Source organism: Protopterus annectens, chromosome 1.part2 (assembly GCF_019279795.1).
Source record: "Protopterus annectens isolate FY-2018-M chromosome 1.part2, PAN1.0, whole genome shotgun sequence".
Lineage (NCBI taxonomy): Eukaryota > Metazoa > Chordata > Ceratodontiformes > Protopteridae > Protopterus > Protopterus annectens.
Window position 1 is genome coordinate 1016187409 of NC_056727.1, and position 16000 is coordinate 1016203408.

The window sequence follows — 16000 nt, forward strand, 5'->3', positions numbered from 1 at the left end:
AAATTTGGTTCAGGGTTGTGGAGACCACCCCTGCCTTACCAGGCTATACCTCATTCCACACAGTCTGACCCCAAAATGAGGTCGGGAAGACTAAGGGTGGTGGAGTTGCTATGTTCATTAAAGACAGGCACACCTCCAGAGTGGTTTGCCAGCATGACGCACTGGAATTTTTTCAGGTGAAACTAGCAGTTGCCAAGACACCCATCCAAGTTACAGCCAGCTATAGACCCCCCTCCATGACTCAGGACACCCACTCCTCCTACCTGGACCTAGTTGACTCCATCAAGGTACCCCCTAACACCCTAATCCTTGGTGACTTCAACTACCCCACCATAGACTGAGAGAACTATTCCTGCACTAATGCACTCACCCAATGATTCCTTGACTTCATCAGTTCTAATGTACTAGACCAGCTCATATCACCCCTCACAAGGGGAGATAACATTCTGGACTTGGTTCTCACCAACATGGGTGACCACTGCACCACTCTCATAGTATGTTCTTTCCTGGTGAGATCAGATCATTGGTCTGTCTCATTCAAAGTTTGTATCCCACACTCCCCCACCCCAACCGTAACCAGGCTAAAAAAAATTCTCAAGAGCTGACTACAAGCTCCTAAGGAAGGGTATCAGTAGCTTTACACCACCGCCACCCTCAGATGATGCAGACAAATATGCTGAACAGTATGCCAATGCAGTGTACAAGCACCTGTACAACAGCATGGACTCAGCCATACCCAACACAACCAAAACCTGCTCCTCAAGGAAACACAAACCTGTCTGGTGGACATTCTCTATCAACAGGCTTTGCAACAAAAGGAAGAAACTGTTATCCAAGGGTAAAAAGGAACAAATTGCAAACTGGAAAAACTCCCTCAATAGCCTCGACAAGCATATTAGATCACTAGTGAAAACTTCCAAAGCCAATTATGAAATGACACCATCTTCCAAAACAAAGGGAAACCAGAAAGTTTTCTTCAACTATGTCAGGAACCTCCATGGCAAAGCCCAGGTTTGTTCCAAATTAGTACTTAACAGTATTACTTACGTTGATCCTGTTTACTTAGCCAACCTGTTAGCAGATAGGTTCAGTGCAAACTTCAACCCCCCTGTTTCTGCCAAAGGCCCATTCAACATCCCCAATACTTGTCCCACACCTCACATCTCCATAGATCAAGTGTTAAAGGCCCTATCCAAGATAAAGAACACAGCTTCCATGGGATGTGATAGTATCCCAGGCTGTATTCTGCACCATCTCCAGCAAGAACTAGCTTCACCACTGAGCACTCTATTCAACCACAACCTAAGTACAGGCTTCATTCCAGCAGAGTGGAGAATTGCCATTGTCATCCCTTTGCACAAAGATGATGCCACTAATGACCCTGGAAACTATCTCCCCATTAGCTTGACAAGTCTTATCTGTAAAGCCATGGAGCATATTATTATGGATCTCATAAACAAGGACACAGGCAACCTTCAAGCACTTGACTCCACCCAGTTTGAATTCCTCAAGGGCAGATCTTGCCTGTTAAACCTATTTGACTTTTTCTAAACTGTAACCAAGGCCCTGGATGATGGAAAATCTGTTCATACAGCTTACCTTGACTTGGCTAAGGCCTTTGACATAATCCCCCACTCGGGCATCATAGAAAAGCTAACACAACTTGAAGTGAATCCCTATCTCATCAGGTGGGTTGCCAACTATCTCACCGACAGGACCCACAAGGTCAAAATAGGTGCCTCCACCTTTGACACCAGACCTGTCACTAGTGGTGTTCCCCAGGGATCAGTCCTGGTACCCTACTGTTTGGCATCTACTTCTCAGAGGTCCAGGCAAAGATAAAAAGCCTGTTTTGTGGACAACTGTAAGTTAGCTGCTGTCATTGACTCCCCAAATGATGTTAACATAGTGCAAGAGGGATTCACAGCAACAAATGACTGGTGACGTGGTGACATGGTCTTAAGTTAAATGCAAAAACATGTATTTTTATACCATTCAGCAAAAACATGGCCCCTACTGATTACCACATCAATAGCAACCCCCTAAGCACACATCCTGTGGTGAGAGACCTGGATACTCAGGTTGACAACAATCTCACATTCGACCATCATGCAGCAGCAGTGGTCAGAAAAGCCTTTTACTTGGTCCATCAAAGGGATTGCATCCAGTAAAAAAGAAGTTATTGCCTCTCTGTATTCCTCCCTCATTAGGCCAATAATGAGTATAACGCCCTGTATGGTGTGTACCTCTCCAAACATCTGCACCAAATGGAAAGACCACAGGAATACCTCACAAAGAAAATCCATAGCCTCCAACACCTGTCCTATGCGGACAGGCTCAAATCACTATCACTCTACTCGGTATTGTATAGATTGCTCAGAGGTGATCTGTGTCATGCCTACAAGGCAATTTCGGACCCCACCATACTAGAGATGCTCCATATCCATAAGTCTAACTCCTCACACATTACCCGCTCAAAAGGCCTAAATCTAATATGTGACATCAACAAAACCTGATGGAGAGACAGGTTTGTCTCCCAGAGGCTCCCCCATCTCTGGAATAGACTTCCCATACCCATCAAACAGAGTACCTCACTGACCCTCTTCAAGTGCAACCTTGATGAGTTAATGGGAAACCAAAAATTTGTCCCAGGGGTTCCACCTGTGTCCCTCATTGGCAGAGGTGACAGGTGCTGACTGAGGTTTCTTTTTTGGGGATAAACTCTTGGCTAAGCTTGTAAGGGCCTCAGGGTCATTAGCCTAGTAACCTTCCATGATTCTATGATCCTATGTAGTGCTGCCTTTATCTGATGTTCACAGTAGACAGCGAGCAAGTGGTCAGGTAAGGGTTGGTAATTTTGTGTGCATCGCTGTTACTGTTTGTATATGTTTAGCTGATATTGTTGTTTTCTTAGGTAGTGAGGTTGTGAGCTATTCACTGCACCTTAGCAAGTGCCATAGCATATTGTGCACACCTCAATCTGCCACTATCATCCCCGGCTGCTGGATCTTCATCTGACCTCTAATCTGTGTCTGCTGGTCCTGCATATGGTGCTGGGAATGGATGTCCTTGTCCTTGGTCTCACTACTGCAACTGTTTCCTGACAATGATGTTATGTAATATGGCAGATACTGTCAATATTTTGGCAAATGTGGCTGAGTCATACTGCAGGGCACCTCCAGATGAATCTAAATATTTGAAACATGACTTCAGCAGGCCCAAAACATGTGCTATGAAATTTCTAGTCTGAATTTGTACACTCTTGTAACCTTCCTCAGTGGGGTCATATATGTTTCTCATGGGAGTCATAAACCAAGATTCCAGTGCATCTCCTGCATCTCCCACTAAATGTTCTTGTGGGAAGTCACCCCTAGAAAACCTTAGGTGCAGGCCACAGGACAGCCATATGTGGGAGTTGTGGAAACTGTCAGAGTCACTTACACATACATTACATTAAAGATAATTCCCTGTTTATTACAGAAAATCTGACAGTTGAGAGAGTGATAGCCTTTTCTGTTTATGTACCTCCTTCCTTGTTCACCAGATGAGGCTTTTATTTCAACATGTGTGCAGTCTATGCCCCTCAGAATCTCAGGAAAATGTGCTGTTGCATAAACATTTTGCATGGTTGTAGCTCTCTCCTCTGGGTAAGTGAACATCTGATATGCTCCTCTACATGTTGCAGCATTGCATTGGGAAACTGGTGCAGTATTCTTGAGGCTGAGGACTGTGTCACTCCTTTATCTTGTATACCTAATGCTACACATGCCCTGGGTTTCACTGGGATGGGATCTCCATGATTCCCATGTGGCCTCATGTGAGGATGCAGATGCTTATTATTTGTTCTATGGTAGCCCTGTCCAGCTTGTAGCAGTCTATTGTTTCTAGCTCATGAAGTCCATGGTAGATCAATCAAGGTCTGAACACTCTATGCCTTCAAGACCAAGGTCTGGAAGCTGCACCAGCAGCACCATGTATTCGAACCTGTTGCACATACAGATTTATAATAGTTGTAGCAACCCCTAAAATTTTCAGTGTCTTGAAGGCTGTATTACAACAAGTCTTGGAATTCAGAGCTAAAGGGAGTGCAGCATGTAGCCACTCATTTTATACATTCCTGAATCTCTTTGCCATGAGTATTTGCTTCATTAGCATGTAATTCAGCTCTTTAGTTGTTCGTTAGCGTATTCAACCACTAATCATTGTTTTGTAGCCAGGTGCAATGTGCACAGCTGTTTGCTGAATCTCAAACAGCACTCTCTGTATGCAAATGGGCTCAGTGCAATGCATATGTATTTATGAATCCTGACAAAATATGCTAATAATGTCTGTATGAATACTAAAATATTTGTACACAAATTAGATATATTAAAAAAAGAATAACACTTACCTAGGGCAGAACTTACCATACAATAAGTGGTTTATACAGTTCTTGTCCTAAAGAGTAAAGAATAATGTTTAAAATGCTGTATTGTATTTAATAAGAAATATTAAAGGAATGATATTTCTCAAGACCTGTATTTTAAATCTTCACAAATAATGGATAATAATGTCACACTGAAGTGCAGAAAAATATAGCCTTGTGTGAAGTTTATATAGCTATGGTCCTGCATTCACAAAAAGTATATTTTATTTTGATAAACATACAAATCTATTATATTAATGTTACATTTATATGACCGGGGGATTCACTACATCCTACACAGTGGTTTTTCACCACATTTGCATTGCTGCGTGAGGCACACATGGCCTCAGGAACATTTGAATTTAGTAAGCACTGTGTAGATATGCACACCCACATGGAACAAAAGATAAACACTGTGACATTCTAATTGCTGCATAAACAGCTGAACAGCTTGCTAATCAACTGATGGAGCAATTCAACAAGGTAGAAAGCAACCGTGTAGATTCCATGCTGGTGTTCTCTCTGTATTCCAAAACTTTTGGAATACAGCCACAGAAAGGAGTCTACATGAATAGAATAAAATGTAAAATAAGTGACATTTGTACAGAACTGTTCCTAATATGTTACAACAGGCTGAATGCACAAAAGGAGACTATCAAAAGCAACCTAAATATTTTTTTTTCTTTGTGTCAGAACAGAAATGCAGCTTTGATCCCCCACCCACAAATGAACAGTACAGGGTTATAGATTCTGGGCTATCAGTATGGTGAAGATGCAAATGAGGTCCGAACTCATTAGAATTGCTGAATCCCAAAAAACTGGATCCATGTAGGGATGTAAGCATAGTGCAGGCACTCCCTCAGTGTTTATGTTTATGGGATGGAAACTGTGAATGCTTACATCAAGTGGATGTGTCAGGTTAGACCTACAAAATGTTACATGTAGGTCTGTCAAGGTTAGAAATGCAAGTAAGCAGTGCACCCTTCATGGGTTCTATTTCATTAACATCCCACCTCCTCTTTATTTGTTGGCAAATTGTGTTCTCTCTGTTAGGTTTTTAGCATTACTTAGTATAAAAGAAAAAAAAAATAAAAAGGGAGAAATAGTTGAAATGAGAAAAAGCAATCTATGACATACCATACACAGTTGAAAATGTTAGTATACATGAGATAAGTCTACATAGGTCTGGATTTCAACTCCCACTCCAATGCACCTTCAGAAAAAAGAATAGGTGCCTTATCCCTCTTTGCCACACAAACAGCTTTGTAGCAAAGAACTGAAGTCATTCATCACACAACTAGCTGCAACAGAAGGCACACTGATATCAATCTATAAACTGTTATTTTCACATTTATTATTATATTTGGATGTAGTGCACATAATGACCACACAACCTGTTATGATTACTGCTTGCAAATATGCAGCTCTGTCTTATCTTTCTGTGTTTCCTGGTCATTCATTAGTTATTCAAACAGTACTCTAAGACATGCAATCTGTAAGCCATGCTATATCATTGGCCTTAAAATGTGTGAGGATATTAGCTGGCAATAATATGATATGCATTTGCCAACAACTGAAGGGCAGATTGGATGGCACAAACAAGCACAGACTGCACTTTTTTTGGGGGGGACAAAGGTGAGTCTCTGTTTTGGCACAAACAAGGATACAACTGTTCTGTTTCGGGAGTCAAAGTAGAGTTAATGTTATGGCACATACAAGCATACAGTAGATTGTACTTTTGAGGTGAGCAAAGGTGAGTTACTGTTATGGCACAAACAGGAATGGACTGCTCTTTTTGGTGTGTGGAGCAAAGGTGGGTTACTGTTTAGCCACATACAGGGGTATAACTTCTGTTGAGGGTGAAAACAAAGCTGAGTTATTGTTATGGCACATACAAACATAGACTGTTCATTTGGGGCAAGCAAAGGTGAGTTACTGTTATGGCATAAAGAAGAATGGACTGTTCTTTTGAGGAGGAGCAACGGTGAGTTACTGTTATGGCACATACAAGAGTACAACTGCTCTGCTGGGGTGGGGGGCAAAGCTGAGTTACTGTTATGGCATATACAAGAATAGACTGTTCCTTTGGGGTAAGCAAAGGCGAGTTACTGTTATGGCACATACAAGAATAGGCTGATCTATTGGGGCAAGCAAAGACAAGTTACTCTTATGTCACAAACAAGAATGGACTGTTCTTTTGGGGGGGGGCATAGGTGAATTACTCTTAAGGCACAAACAAGGATATGTTGCTCTTGTCTCTCTTCTTGTTTTGCATCCTGCAGGTTGTTTAGTCTTGTTAAAGTTGTGAAGTCAGAAACTGCAATGTGTATCATTACTTTCTAACTTCTCTTGTCAATGATTTTCCAGTACAAATATATGGTGCTAAACTGAGGGCATGCAGTGATCATCAATACATTTGAGAAGTGTGACTGACTGTGTGAATCTTTGATACCTGAGGCCTACAACTTACTAATGGACACATGTAAGTTAAATAAAACTCTGCTTAATGTTAATGTAATTTCTGTACAAATCTCCCACCTTTTACTTGCCTACTGTAACAAGTGATGAAATAAAAGGATATGCCAAAATATTATTAAACAATACACTCCAGGTTCAGGACTTACCTTATAAATGCAGCAGCTGCCACAGTGTTAATCCAGGGATGACTCTGTCTGATGCAAGAAATACACAGCCAAAACATGGGGAGGTAACGGTCGTGTGAGTTGCCTGGCATCAATGCTATTATATGTATGTGAGTAGGAGGAAGGTTTTAGGCCCCTAGGTGGTGAGTGTGGTATGTGTTCTCTCTTAGCCAATGCAAAGGCATAATGAGCACCCCTATGTCTGCCTACACCCACAGCAGCTGGTGGTTCCCTGTCTGACTCCTCATCTGCCTGTGGCTGTGGTGACCTTGGCAATGGTGGTGTGATGTGTGCCCCTTCTCTTTGCTGATCCTGCTGCAGCTGTTTCCTCAGGATTATGTTGTGTAGCATGGAACATACTGTGAAGATGTCTGTACATGTCCATGGATTGTACTGCTGAGTTCCCCCAGATATATCTAGGCACCAGAACCGTGACTTCTGCAGCCCAAACACATCCTGTATGACATTTCTGGTTTGAACATGTGCCTCATTATGGCTTTCTTCCATCGGTGTGTGTGCATTTTTGATGTGTCATCAGCCATGTTTCCAGTGCATTGTCTGCATCCCCCAGTAGATGATACTGTGGGATATCACCCCTAGAAACATCTGGTACAGTTAGAAGGTGTGCCAGATAAGTGAGCTGTCGTAACTGTCAGGGTTTTCAGCACACACATCCAAGATGATTCCCTTGGCATTACACACAATTTGGCAGTTGATAGAGTGGTAGCCCTTTCTGTTAATGTATAGCCTACCCTGTTCCCCAGGTGGTGCCTTCATTTCTATGTGAGTGTAATCTATTGCACCCGGTACTTTAGTGGCCTTGAAACTGCCCGCCCCTCTTGTAAATTTGTGTTTGGATACTCCTTCTGGGCCCATCTCATTTGCTCACTCAACTGAGTGCAGTGAGATCATATTCTGATTTCAGGCACTCCTACTGTGTACAAAGAGAGCATCTGGGAAACAGAAAAAAAAATTTAAGCTTGTTTCCTGCCTTTCCTGTTAAGTGGTATAGACTATTTGTAGGCTTCAAAGCCCCCAAGCCCTTCTGTGTTGGAGGGAAGCCTTCTAGTTTAGTTTTTTTTCTTATAACTAGCCAGTTTTCTAGTTTCAGCACTCAAATCTGTTTCTTTGATCTCAGCACTTGTTCAGAAAAAAAAAAAAAAAATTCATCTGCTTTTACTGTACTTGTGTTTCTACCTACTTTATTTTACTTTTGCATCATCTTAAAAGTACTCAATTGTATTTATTACTGCTTGGTGTAACTCATTCTAAGCCTTTTGGTTTAAACACTTGGGCTTCGGACCAGTTATTTTGCACTGAGAGGGTTTGTGGTCTGCACTGTAGTGGCAGAACAGGTAGCTTACATCCTTCTAGGTTGGGAAATGCTGATTGAGGGCTCAGTGTCTATTATTCTAAAAGTGTATTAATTCTGGTTTAAGCACTTGGGCTTTCAGGCCAGTTATTTTACATTAAGAGGGTTCGTGGTCTGCACTCTTGTGGGAGGAGAGGCTGGACTCTGCCCTTCTGAGCTGGGAATTTCTGGTTGAAGGCTTATAGTGCATGCATATCTGAACTGCTTCTTACTGAAGTTGGTGCGCCTTGTCTGCTGTGGCATAGACTGGATTTGGGCCTGCTGGATCTAGCTTTGTTTGTGTAACTTGAGCACTAATCCAGGCATTCTCTAAAGTATTCAATTGTATTTATTACTGCTTGGTAGTAACTTGATTAAAGTGTAGCTATCATTCTAAGTCTTTTGGATTAAGCACTTGGGCTTCAGACCAGTTGTTTTACATTAGGTAGGTTTGTGGCATGCACTGTGGTGGCAGGACAGGTAGCTTTCATCCTTCTAAGTTGGGAACTGCTGATTGAGAGCCCAGTGTCTGTTATTCCTAAAGTGTATTAGTTCTGGTTTAAGCACTTGGGCTTCAGGCCAGTTATTTTACATTAAGAAGGTTCGTGGTCTGCACTCTTGTGGGAGAAAAGGCTGGACTCTGCCCTTCTGAGCTGGGAATTTCTGGTTAAAGGTTTATAGTGCCTGAATATTTGAACTGTATCTTACTGAAATTGGTACACCTTGTTTGCTGTAGCAAAGACTAGATCCAGGCCTGCTGAATCTAGCTTTGTTTATATGCTTGTTGTTTGTTTGCTTGTTATTTCCCTGGAACGCTAATTCCACCTAATACGCGGCTTCTCAGTGCTTCTTTGGATCACTAGTGATATCTGCATTGCTTACTGTACTTATTTCCTTGTTTCACTTGAAAGAAAGTTACTGTTTGTTGTTTTTGCATTTAAGTTACCTGTAACACATTGCACTTAAGTTACCTGGCACTTGCTCGCTAAAGCAATTATATAAGTCAGCACTAAAAATTAAAAGCACTACACCCTCACTCCCCACTGGCCCTTGTTTTCAATTATTAAGGAATTCCCAATATTATTCGAGCATGTCCAAAGGTCAGTTGTCAATCTCCTCTCCGGTCCAGCTGGTGAATCTGGGAATCTTGAGGCAATGTTACAACTGCCTCATGTACACAGACAACCTTCTCCTCCTCCCAACAAATTCCAACACATGTGAGAGATGCAACCATATAGCCAAACTGGAGGCTAAGCTCTCTCAACTCAGTACTGGCATAACCAGTCAGGAGGAGAAGGAAACCACACTCACTACAATTCCAGTCTCACATAGATCTACCACGACAGCAAACCAAACACATAATCACACAAAAACATACTCGGAGGCTCTAAATAAAGATCTGCCTAAGCAGCAGAGACCTCCAAAGCAGATACCCAAGCAACCGCTACCCCAAAACAAAACATGTGCAACATATATCTCACAAAGCCAGTGTGCTGAACAGTCACAGCCCTTAAGACTAAACAACACACCTGATACACTTGTAATAGGTGACTCTATCGTCAGGCACACTGACATCCCGCTCACCAGGCTGAGCAAGGAGAGGGTCACGGTGAGCAGCCTGTCGGGTGCTAGGATCCGCCACATAACACAAGCACTCAGGTCACTCCAAGGCAAGTAAAATATGACTCAGTCATTGTCCATGCTGGTGTGAATGACCTGAGATGTACCTCCCTGGACTATATGAAAAGAGACATAAAGGAGCTCTCTGAGCATGTAGCCCAGGCCGGTATGACCCTGACCTTGAGTAGCATCTTACCCTCACCAAGAATGATGCCACAATATGAAGACAAGATGATCAATTTCAACAATTGGCTTAAGTACTGGTGTCATTCAAAGGGGATCCAATGCCTGTCAGCTTGGGATGATATGCCCGACAAGCCACAATGCTTCGCTAGGGACGGCTTGCACCTGTCACCCTGGGCTTCGGATATTGGCAAAGACTCTTGCTACCCCATAGTGCCTTTTTAGGCAAGGCTCAAAAGACAAACCCACCTCCATAGGTATCACAAGGGATAAGAAACTAAGAGTAATGCTACTCAACGCCAGAAGTCTAAACCTCAAGATGCACGCACTCGAAACTCTCCTTAGCATGGAGAACATTGATATCTGTGCAGTAACAGAAACCTGGTTCAGGGCTTCCGAGAGCACCCCAGCACTACCAGGTTATAACTCATACCATGCTTTAGCCCCCAAAACTTGGACCGAACCACAAAAGGAGGGGGGAGTATCGATATTCATCAAAGATACCCACACCTCCAGGTTGGTGGCAAAGCACGAAGCATCAGAGACTATCCATGTGCAACTAACAGTGGGTAAAACTGCCTTCCAGTTTATAGCCTGCTACAGACCACCCTCCCAAACCCAGGAACCCCAATCGGCCTTCCTGAGAACACTGGAAAATATGAAGGTCTCTCCAAACACCATTATATTGGGCGACTTCAACTACCCAAACATAGACTGGGAGCATTACTCTAGCTCCAACACCCTAGCCCAAAGGTTCCTAGAATTTATAAACTCAAATGCTATGGAAGAACTTATTACCACTCCCACAAGAGGGGAAAACATACTGGACCTGATCATCATCAACATGGGGACTTTATGCTCAAGACCAGAAGTGTATCCCTCACTGGTAAGATCAGACCATAAACTAATCTCACTGGATATTCACATCCCGACCCCACCCCCTGCCCAGAAAACCACAGTGAAAAACTTCTCTAAAGCAAATTTCACACTCCTCAAAACTGAGGTGGAATCCTTCAAAGCCCCCGGGCTTGTGGAAAATATGGCCCAGACAGCAGAATCCTTTATAAACGCATTCTATGAACACCTTCAGGAATGCATGGATCATGCGATCCCAAATAAAACCAAGACCCAGTCCTCCAAAGGCAGACGTCCTGTCTGGTGGACCCCAGCCATAAACAAACTATACAATAGAAGGAGGAAGCTACTAAATGATAGAGCAAAATCCCAAAAAGGGAAGGCATCACTGATCAGTATTAGCAAAAAACTAAGGGCACTCATAAAATTGTCTAAGGCCAGCTTCGAGAGGAAAAATTGCACAGGACACTAAGGATAATCACAAGGCTTTCTTTAGTTATGTTAGGAACCTGGGTGGTAATTCCCAGATATGCTCAGAATTAGTCCAAAATGACAAAAAATACACTGAACCCACAGACATTGCCAACATCCTAGCTGACAGGTTCAGCACAAACTCCCCCCCTCCCCAACAAAAGGGCAAATATCTATCCCAGCAGAGTGCTGCCCCCCTGACATCTCAGATGGTCAGGTAAGAGCTGCCCTCTCCAAAGCAAAAAACACAGCATCAATGGGACCAGACAGTGTCCCGGGCTGCGTCCTACATGAACTCCAAGAAGAGCTAAACCCAAACATAAAACTACTGTTCAATCTCAGCTTTACTACAGGATATGTGCCCAAAGAGTGGTATACAGCAACAGTGGTCCCTCTCCATAAAGGTGGTGCCTCAACGGATCCTGGAAACTATCGCCCCATAAGCCTGACTAGCTTGGTCTGCAAAGCTATGGAAAGGATCATCATGGACCTCATAAATAAAGATATTGGGGACCTACAGACACTGGATCCTACCCAGTTTGGCTTTGTTAAGGGCAGATCCTGCCTCTTAAACCTGGTTGATTTCTTTGAAACAGTCACCAAGGCCATTGACGAGGGGAAGGTGGTCCACACAGCCTACCTGGACCTCGCAAAAGCCTTCGATACAATACCCCACTCGGGCATTATAGATAAGCTCACCAGCTTAAATATAAACCCCTATGTCACTAGATGGATTGCAAACTGGCTCAAGGACAGAACCCACATGGTTAGAATTGCTGGAGCCATTTCAGACTCCAAACCAGTTACAAGTGGTGTCCCACAAGGCTCAGTCCTGGGACCTCTCTTGTTCGGTATATATTTCTCTGAGGTACAGGCCAACACGGAAGGACTGTGGCTGACCAAGTTCGCAGATGACTGCAAACTGGGCGCCATAATCGACTCTCCAGCCGACACAAGCATCCTCCAAAAGGGCCTCATAAAAACAGACAACTAGTGCCAGAGCCATGGCCTCAAGCTAAATGCCAAAAAGTGTATAGTCATCCCCTTTGGCAAAAACAAAGTGCCCACAAATTACCACATAGGTGGTAATCCATTAAGTACAGAAGAAGTAATTAGGAACCTGGGGACCCAAGTTGATAGCAATCCCTCATTTGACAACCACGTGGCCAAAGTGGTTAGAAAAACATTTTATATAGCCCACCTAATCATGAAGGGATTCACATCTAGATCAGGGGAGGTCATCGTGCCTCTTTACTCATCCCTCATCAGGCCCATAATTGAGTACAATGCCCCTTTTGGGATGTACCTTACCAGACACCTGCAGCAACTGGAAAGACCCCAAAAGTACCTCACCAAGAGGATCAAAGGGCTCAAACAGATGCCATATGCTGCCCGGTAAAAGAAACTCCAGCTCTACTCAGTGGCATACCGCCTGTTCAGAGGTGATCTGTGCCTGACGTATAAATCCATGTCCAACCCGGAATTAATGGACATGCTGCACCTCAGAAAATCCAAATCCCATCGAGCTACATGCTCGAGAGATTTGAACCTCAGCACTGAAATAAATAGGACATGCTGGAGGGACAGATTCATAACCCAGAGGCTCCCTTCACTCTGGAATAAAATCCCAGCCCAGGTTAGGCAGAGTCCCTCATTGACTCTCTTCAAGAGGAATCTTGACGAGTGGAAGGGAGATCGTAGGTTTACCCCGGGTATCACTTCTGTGTCACTGTTAGATAGAGGCACAGTATACTAACCTCGAAAAAGGGCATAGCAAAATAAATTTAATATGGGTGGCGAAAGCCAAACACATTCTGGCTAGGCTGAAAATGCCCTAGGGCAGATAGCCTAGTATGAACCTATGAACCTATGAACCTATATATGGCTCACTGGCATGTTGGAGCATAGCTTCCAGGAATTGGTGGAGGATGCAGGATGCTGATACCTGTGACACCCTCAGCATGTCCCCTGTTCCCCTGTTGGCCTCTGAAAGGCACCTGTCACTAATATTCTAAGGGCTACACATACCTTAGTTTCCACTGGGATGGGTTCCCCTCAGTTGGCTCTGGGTCTAAGTTGAGAGCAGCAGAGGTTTGCAGACTTCTGTAGTGTGCCTCTATCTACCCTGTAGCACTTTACAATTTCCACATCATGTATGTTGTGATAAGTTAAACATGGACTGAAAACTCTTGTCCTTCTCAGCCAAGGCCTATTGGCAGCAGCACTGGTTTCAGCCTCTAGTACATACAAATGGATTAAAGCAGCAGCAGCCCCTAAAATTCTGTCTGTGTAGACTTTCCATGTCTGTACTTCAAAAGTTTTGACATGCACAGAAAAAAAACAGCATGGAGTCTACATGGATGCTTGATAGCTTGTTGAATATCTCCACCACAATGGGGTGGCTGATTACCATGCAATTCAGCTGTTTATGCTGTAATTCACATGTATGAATCAATTAATAATCTCACCATTATAAAAAGACACACATGTCGCTAGCCAGACTGATAGTGAGGAGAGTTGTATATGTTTGGAAGACTGCAAAAACACTTTTTCCACAGGATATTTCTGTACAGAGGAGTACTGAACTTCAGCAGGTATGCTCCCATTTTGTCACCTACATACTGCATATGCCAGAATAGATTTAAGAATAATATGAAGCAAAGGCTTTTACACTTTTTTCTGTATGCATTAGTTAGAAGTGACCTGATAGTGTGGGCCTGTTTGTCAAGCCATTTCAGAGGTACACATGATTGACAACACATGAAAATAAAATGCTGTGTGATAATATTTATGTGTTAGGGACAGATCCTTTGATAACACTTTCAAAGAGTTTTTGTAAGCAAAATGGGTTATTTGCCTTTTCTTTTGTGGGTGGGTGGGAGTAAGGATGAGTTCTTCTTATGACACAAACAAGACTGAACTGTTCTTTTGGGTGGGAGCAAAGGTGGCTTACTGTTATGGCACAAACATGGATATGTTTCTGTTGTTACTTTCCTTAATTTGCATCCTGCCTGCTGTTACTATTATACATCTCTAGACTGTTTTATGTTTCTCCAGTGGGTAACACTGACTGGCTACCTTTTCTGTTTTATCTGGGAACATTTTGTAGTTATGTGATACTTACGTGTATTACACTTCTTTTGTCTTTTAGGACACCTGCAAGTATGTCACTCAGGTGTGTCAATCCACAAAGATCCCTCTTCACGGATGCTGAAAACCAAGTCATAATTGATGGGTTTTGGCAACATGGTGCTTTTCTCCTGGAAAGAGGATGGGGAGATATAGCCCGTAGGATGTGAATATGGCAGCAAATTGTTCATAATGTCAGTGCTGTGGATGGCCATGGCAGAAGATATGAATAGGTGCCCCAGAGGGCCACTGACATGATAAGGAGGTGAGCAGCTGCAGTGGGCCAAGATCAAATGGTTAATGGAGGATGGCTTGCTAGGCAACCATCTCTAACCCCAATGAACAGTTCCTGGCCAATCTGAGAGATCCAGACAGCTTGCAGGAGAGTGCAGTACAGAATGACCAGGATGTGGATGCAACACCTTCCAAGACAGCAAGCACGTCCCAGGAGGAGCTTCCAGGTAAGCTTTGATAGCTTAACAATTGAATACTGTTGTAAAGTAAAACAATTTAAATGAATAAGTTAATTATGTGTCAAAAGTCTTTTCTTGGGGGAGGGGATTGAAGATTGCTATAGTTATAAGCTTAGTATGGAGTGGTCAGCCACGTTCTTGCTCAAAGTACTGTTAATGGACGTATACAGGGGTACATGTATTACCCCCTGTATTACTGTCGATTGCGCTGATGTTGCCCTTACCTCTTGCTTAACTTCTTCCAGGATTATCCAGAGTACAGCGCAGTATGTCTTCTGCCAATGGTAAGCCAAATATTTTTGTGTCAGTACTGCTGAGCAATTTAAAGCAATATTGTACTTTGTGATATGGATCTCAGGCCTGTTGTGTATATTGCTGTGCTGTCTGTAACAGTGGCAGCACTGTTAGTTTGTTAATATATATTGCACTATAGTAGTGCAGGTATTAATGTATTCCTGTGTTTCTTGCTTTATATGCGTGGGCCATTTGCCACCTGATGTCTGCTTCTCTGCACACTTTGATGATGGTGGTGGCTAAACTGAAGCACTGTTGGGGGGTACAGAGGTTGAGTCTGACACAGAGGTGGACATACAATTATCCTCTGCATTTCCATTGGACTCAGCCAGTAGACCTATGCCTATGTCTACCCCATCCACTGAACAAACAGATATTGGACAGGTGAAGTGTGAGGACATTGATCAGAGACATGCGGTTACTGTGACGTCAGTGCCTGTTGAGTCTGTCAGTAGCCAAAATGTGGTGAGGTGCCACACAGAAGGATTGATAGAAGTGCTCAGAGAGGGCCTGCTGTCCCTCCTCCACCTGGTGAAGATGTCACTTCCCATGCTCCTCAGTGTATGTTTAGGGCCAT